Raw genomic sequence first — 7,500 nt, forward strand, 5'->3', positions numbered from 1 at the left:
TGTCGAAGTTAAAAGCAGCACTGAGTATCGAACACAAAAATCGCCAGACTGTCGAACTTAATTCAGCTCAGAGTATCGAACACAAAAATCGCCAGACTGTCGAACTTAATTCAGCTCAGAGTATCGAACACAAAAATCGCCAGACTGTCGAACTTACCATGGGCTCAGAGTATCGAGTGTTAATCGCCCAGGTGTGTCGAACTTAAAATGGGCGGATTATCGAGTGTTTAATCGCCCGAGTGTCGAACTTAAAATGGGCGGATTATCGAGTGTTTAATCGCCCGAGTGTCGAACTTAAAATGGGCGGATTATCGAGTGTTTAATCGCCCGAGTGTCGAATGTCACGGCCAACATGTTCACAATTCGACAAAGCGTTCGAAAGTTCGACTATTAGCGTTCAAAAGTTCGACTGTTAGCGTTCAAAAGTTCGACAAAGTGTTCGCATGTTCGACAAAGTGTTCAAAATTCGACAAAGTGTTCGAAATTCGACAAAGTGTTCAAAATTCGACAAAGTGTTCAAAATTCGACAAAGTGTTCAAAATTCGACAAAGTGTTCAAAATCCGACCTCCGAGAGCTCTTTGGCATGCACACGAGTTCCAAATTGCCGCCCACCGTCTTTGGAACCGTTCCTCGGGCCTGTCTCAAAGTGGTCCCGAGCCGCCATTTTGTTCTAAAAAACGTGTTCCCGAAAATCTCCGGGTACCCCGCCAACCCCCCCGGCCGAAAATGACGAGTTGCACTTTGGGGGCGAATTTGAAATTTCAGTCCGACGATGAGGCACCGAAAGCCCGCAAACGGTACTCGGATCGTCCCCCTTGCCGACTTCCGTGATTTTTCAAAGTTAAAGTTTTCGGGCTGCGGACACTTTATTGCAACGGGGCAAGGCGCCGGGGCGAATTCCCACCCCTCCAGCGGGGCCCTGGAACTCCAACCCGGCGTGGATTTTCGGATTTTTCCCCTTCCCCACCGACTTTCCTCCGCTGACACTTAGAATTTTTTTTGACACTTAGAATTTTTTTTGACACTTAGAATTTTTTTGACACTTAGAATTTTTTTTGACACTTAGAATTTTTTTTGACACTTAGAATTTTTTTTGACACTTAGAATTTTTTTGACACTTAGAATTTTTTTGACACTTAGAATTTTTTTGACACTTAGAATTTTTTTTGACACTTAGAATTTTTTTGACACTTAGAATTTTTTTTGACACTTAGAATTTTTTTGACACTTAGAATTTTTTTTGACACTTAGAATTTTTTTTGACACTTAGAATTTTTTTTGACACTTAGAATTTTTTTGACACTTAGAATTTTTTTTGACACTTAGAATTTTTTTCTAAGTTTTTCCTTCTGGTTACTGACTTCCCTCGTCGGGCACGGGGATTTTCGACTTCCTCCTCCCGACCGAGGGGCCTCATTTTCGGGCATTTTCCTCAGATTTCCAAGCATTTTTAGACACTTTTCCCGACTTTTCCTGCTTACTGATTTCACACTTTTGGCCATTTTTATGCATTTTCCCGACTTTTCCTGCTTACTGATTTCACACTTTTGGCCATTTTTATGCATTTTCCCGACTTTTCCTGCTTACTGATTTCACACTTTTGGCCATTTTTAAGCATTTTCCTGGTTACTGATTTCACGCTTTTGGACATTTTCGGAGGTTCTGACGGCTTTTTCGCCTTACTGCTTCGGACATTTCGGGCACTTGGCTGACTTTTCCCGCTTACTCCTTCCGGGCTTTTACTCATTTTCGGAGGTTCTGACGGCTTTTTCGCCTTACTGCTTCGGACATTTCGGGCACTTGGCTGACTTTTCCCGCTTACTCCTTCCGGGCTTTTACTCATTTTCGGAGGTTCTGACGGCTTTTTCGCCTTACTGCTTCGGACATTTCGGGCACTTGGCTGACTTTTCCCGCTTACTCCTTCCGGGCTTTTACTCATTTTCGGAGGTTCTGACGGCTTTTTCGCCTTACTGCTTCGGACATTTCGGGCACTTGGCTGACTTTTCCCGCTTACTCCTTCCGGGCTTTTACTCATTTTCGGAGGTTCTGACGGCTTTTTCGCCTTACTGCTTCGGACATTTCGGGCACTTGGCTGACTTTTCCCGCTTACTCCTTCCGGGCTTTTACTCATTTTCGGAGGTTCCGACGGCTTTTTCGCCTTACTGCTTCGGACATTTCGGGCACTTTGCTGACTTCTCCACCTTACTCCTTCCGGGCTTTTACTCATTTTCGGAGGTTCCGACGGCTTTTTCGCCTTACTGCTTCGGGCACTTTGCTGACCTTTTCCCGCTTACCCCTTTCAAGGTTTTGGACGTCTCCGGTCGGGTCCGCGCCCCTCGCCCGGGCCGGAACGCCTCCCCGCCGGCCGAGTTCCTCGGGGTCGCCCCCTCGCCCGGGAAAAACCGCTCCCCGCCGTCCCACAGCACTCCGACTCGGCCAGGCAGCCTCACGGGCACAGCGACTCCTGCCCACCTCGGGAACCGACGCCCCGCTCGGGCTCAGGCTCCGAAAAACCACCACAGCGGGGCAGCTACCCTCAATGCAGCCGAAATTCAAATTCCTCCCCTTCGAGAGGCGCGCCTCACCCGGCCACGGCCTCGGAACTGCTCCCCTTCCTCGGGATCGGCCCCTCGCCCGGGAAAACCCGCTCCCCGCCGTCCCACAGCACTCCGACTCGGCCAGGCAGCCTCACGGGCACAGCGACTCCTGCCCACCTCGGGAACCGACGCCCCGCTCGGGCTCAGGCTCCAAAAACCCACAACAGCGGGCAGCTACCCTCAATGCAGCCGAAATTCAAATCCCTCCCCTTCGAGAGGCGCGCCTCACCCGGCCACGGCCTCCAAATCGCTCCCCTTAGGCGAAAATTAAGCCCCCGTGGCCGATAATACCCCTCCTTGATCGTGCACAAGGGCAGCTCCAAGTTGAACGGGCTCAGGCTCCAAAAACCCACAACAGCGGGCAGCTACCCTCAATGCAGCCGAAATTCAAATCCCTCCCCTTCGAGAGGCGCGCCTCACCCGGCCACGGCCTCCAAATCGCTCCCCTTAGGCGAAAATTAAGCCCCCGTGGCCGATAATACCCCTCCTTGATCGTGCACAAGGGCAGCTCCAAGTTGAACGGGCTCAGGCTCCAAAAACCCACAACAGCGGGCAGCTACCCTCAATGCAGCCGAAATTCAAATCCCTCCCCTTCGAAAGGCGCGCCTCACCCGGCCACGGCCTCCAAATCGCTCCCCTTAGGCGAAAATTAAGCCCCCGTGGCCGATAATACCCCTCCTTGATCGTGCACAAGGGCAGCTCCAAGTTGAACGGGCTCAGGCTCCAAAAACCCACAACAGCGGGCAGCTACCCTCAATGCAGCCGAAATTCAAATCCCTCCCCTTCGAAAGGCGCGCCTCACCCGGCCACGGCCTCCAAATCGCTCCCCTTAGGCGAAAATTAAGCCCCCGTGGCGGATAATACCCCTCCTTGATCGTGCACAAGGGCAGCTCCAAGTTGAACGGAGAAGTCAGTAACCAACCAAAAATAAGCTTGGTTACTGATTTCTCCCGTTGGTTACTGACTTCTCCCTTTGGTTACTGATTTCTCCCGTTGGTTACTCATTTCTCTTGTTGGTTACTGATTTCTCCCGTTGGTTACTGACTTCTCCCTTTGGTTACTGATTTCTCCCGTTGGTTACTGACTTCTCCCGTTGGTTACTCATTTCTCCCGTTGGTTACTCATTTCTCCCGTTGGTTACTCATTTCTCCTGTTGGTTACTGATTTCTTGGTTACTCATTTCTCTTCTTGGTTACTCATTTCTCCTGTTGGTTACTGATTTCTTGGTTACTCATTTCTCTTCTTGGTTACTCATTTCCCTTTCTGACACTTAGAATTTTTTTTGACACTTAGAATTCTTTTTGACACTTAGAATTTTTTTTGACACTTAGAATTTTTTTTGACACTTAGAATTTTTTTTGACACTTAGAATTTTTTTGACACTTAGAATTTTTTTTGACACTTAGAATTTTTTTTGACACTTAGAATTTTTTTTGACACTTAGAATTTTTTTTGACACTTAGAATTTTTTTGACACTTAGAATTTTTTTTGACACTTAGAATTTTTTTTGACACTTAGAATTTTTTTTGACACTTAGAATTTTTTTTGACACTTAGAATTTTTTTTGACACTTAGAATTTTTTTTGACACTTAGAATTCTTTTTGACACTTAGAATTTTTTTTGACACTTAGAATTTTTTTGACACTTAGAATTTTTTTGACACTTAGAATTCTTTTTGACACTTAGAATTTTTTTTGACACTTAGAATTTTTTTTGACACTTAGAATTTTTTTTGACACTTAGAATTTTTTTCTAAGTTTTTCCTTCTGGTTACTGACTTCCCTCGTCGGGCACGGGGATTTTCGACTTCCTCCTCCCGACCGAGGGGCCTCATTTTCGGGCATTTTCCTCAGATTTCCAAGCATTTTTAGACACTTTTCCCGACTTTTCCTGCTTACTGATTTCACACTTTTGGCCATTTTTATGCATTTTCCTGGTTACTGATTTCACGCTTTTGGACATTTTCGGAGGTTCCGACGGCTTTTTCGCCTTACTGCTTCGGGCACTTTGCTGACCTTTTCCCGCTTACCCCTTTCAAGGTTTTGGACGTCTCCGGTCGGGTCCGCGCCCCTCGCCCGGGCCGGAACGCCTCCCCGCCGGCCGAGTTCCTCGGGGTCGCCCCCTCGCCCGGGAAAAACCGCTCCCCGCCGTCCCACAGCACTCCGACTCGGCCAGGCAGCCTCACGGGCACAGCGACTCCTGCCCACCTCGGGAACCGACGCCCCGCTCGGGCTCAGGCTCCGAAAAACCACCACAGCGGGGCAGCTACCCTCAATGCAGCCGAAATTCAAACTCCTCCCCTCCGAAAGGCGCGCCTCACCCGGCCACGGCCTCGGAACTGCTCCCCTTCCTCGGGATCGGCCCCTCGCCCGGGAAAACCCGCTCCCCGCCGTCCCACAGCACTCCGACTCGGCCAGGCAGCCTCACGGGCACAGCGACTCCTGCCCACCTCGGGAACCGACGCCCCGCTCGGGCTCAGGCTCCGAAAACCCACAACAGCGGGCAGCTACCCTCAATGCAGCCGAAATTCAAATTCCTCCCCTCCGAAAGGCGCGCCTCACCCGGCCACGGCCTCCAAATCGCTCCCCTTCCTCGGGATCGCCCCCTCGCCCGGGAAAACCCGCTCCCCGCCGTCCCACAGCACTCCGACTCGGCCAGGCAGCCTCACGGGCACAGCGACTCCTGCCCACCTCGGGAACCGACGCCCCGCTCGGGCTCAGGCTCCGAAAAACCACCACAGCGGGGCAGCTACCCTCAATGCAGCCGAAATTCAAATTCCTCCCCTTCGAGAGGCGCGCCTCACCCGGCCACGGCCTCCAAATCGCTCCCCTTAGGCGAAAATTAAGCCCCCGTGGCGGATAATACCCCTCCTTGATCGTGCACAAGGGCAGCTCCAAGTTGAACGGAGAAGTCAGTAACCAACCAAAAATAAGCTTGGTTACTGATTTCTCCCGTTGGTTACTGACTTCTCCCTTTGGTTACTGATTTCTCCCGTTGGTTACTCATTTCTCTTGTTGGTTACTGATTTCTCCCGTTGGTTACTGACTTCTCCCTTTGGTTACTGATTTCTCCCGTTGGTTACTGACTTCTCCCGTTGGTTACTCATTTCTCCCGTTGGTTACTCATTTCTCCCGTTGGTTACTCATTTCTCCTGTTGGTTACTGATTTCTTGGTTACTCATTTCTCTTCTTGGTTACTCATTTCTCCTGTTGGTTACTGATTTCTTGGTTACTCATTTCTCTTCTTGGTTACTCATTTCCCTTTCTGACACTTAGAATTTTTTTTGACACTTAGAATTCTTTTTGACACTTAGAATTTTTTTTGACACTTAGAATTTTTTTTGACACTTAGAATTTTTTTTGACACTTAGAATTTTTTTGACACTTAGAATTTTTTTTGACACTTAGAATTTTTTTTGACACTTAGAATTTTTTTTGACACTTAGAATTTTTTTTGACACTTAGAATTTTTTTGACACTTAGAATTTTTTTTGACACTTAGAATTTTTTTTGACACTTAGAATTTTTTTTGACACTTAGAATTTTTTTTGACACTTAGAATTTTTTTTGACACTTAGAATTTTTTTTGACACTTAGAATTCTTTTTGACACTTAGAATTTTTTTTGACACTTAGAATTTTTTTGACACTTAGAATTTTTTTGACACTTAGAATTCTTTTTGACACTTAGAATTTTTTTTGACACTTAGAATTTTTTTTGACACTTAGAATTCTTTTTGACACTTAGAATTTTTTTTGACACTTAGAATTTTTTTGACACTTAGAATTTTTTTGACACTTAGAATTCTTTTTGACACTTAGAATTTTTTTTGACACTTAGAATTTTTTTTGACACTTAGAATTTTTTTTGACACTTAGAATTTTTTTCTAAGTTTTTCCTTCTGGTTACTGACTTCCCTCGTCGGGCACGGGGATTTTCGACTTCCTCCTCCCGACCGAGGGGCCTCATTTTCGGGCATTTTCCTCAGATTTCCAAGCATTTTTAGACACTTTTCCCGACTTTTCCTGCTTACTGATTTCACACTTTTGGCCATTTTTATGCATTTTCCTGGTTACTGATTTCACGCTTTTGGACATTTTCGGAGGTTCCGACGGCTTTTTCGCCTTACTGCTTCGGGCACTTTGCTGACCTTTTCCCGCTTACCCCTTTCAAGGTTTTGGACGTCTCCGGTCGGGTCCGCGCCCCTCGCCCGGGCCGGAACGCCTCCCCGCCGGCCGAGTTCCTCGGGGTCGCCCCCTCGCCCGGGAAAAACCGCTCCCCGCCGTCCCACAGCACTCCGACTCGGCCAGGCAGCCTCACGGGCACAGCGACTCCTGCCCACCTCGGGAACCGACGCCCCGCTCGGGCTCAGGCTCCGAAAAACCACCACAGCGGGGCAGCTACCCTCAATGCAGCCGAAATTCAAACTCCTCCCCTCCGAAAGGCGCGCCTCACCCGGCCACGGCCTCGGAACTGCTCCCCTTCCTCGGGATCGGCCCCTCGCCCGGGAAAACCCGCTCCCCGCCGTCCCACAGCACTCCGACTCGGCCAGGCAGCCTCACGGGCACAGCGACTCCTGCCCACCTCGGGAACCGACGCCCCGCTCGGGCTCAGGCTCCAAAAACCCACAACAGCGGGCAGCTACCCTCAATGCAGCCGAAATTCAAATTCCTCCCCTCCGAAAGGCGCGCCTCACCCGGCCACGGCCTCCAAATCGCTCCCCTTCCTCGGGATCGCCCCCTCGCCCGGGAAAACCCGCTCCCCGCCGTCCCACAGCACTCCGACTCGGCCAGGCAGCCTCACGGGCACAGCGACTCCTGCCCACCTCGGGAACCGACGCCCCGCTCGGGCTCAGGCTCCGAAAAACCACCACAGCGGGGCAGCTACCCTCAATGCAGCCG

The sequence above is a fragment of the Stegostoma tigrinum genome, unplaced genomic scaffold, assembly GCF_030684315.1.
Source record: "Stegostoma tigrinum isolate sSteTig4 unplaced genomic scaffold, sSteTig4.hap1 scaffold_356, whole genome shotgun sequence".
Classification (NCBI taxonomy): Eukaryota; Metazoa; Chordata; class Chondrichthyes; order Orectolobiformes; family Stegostomatidae; genus Stegostoma; species Stegostoma tigrinum.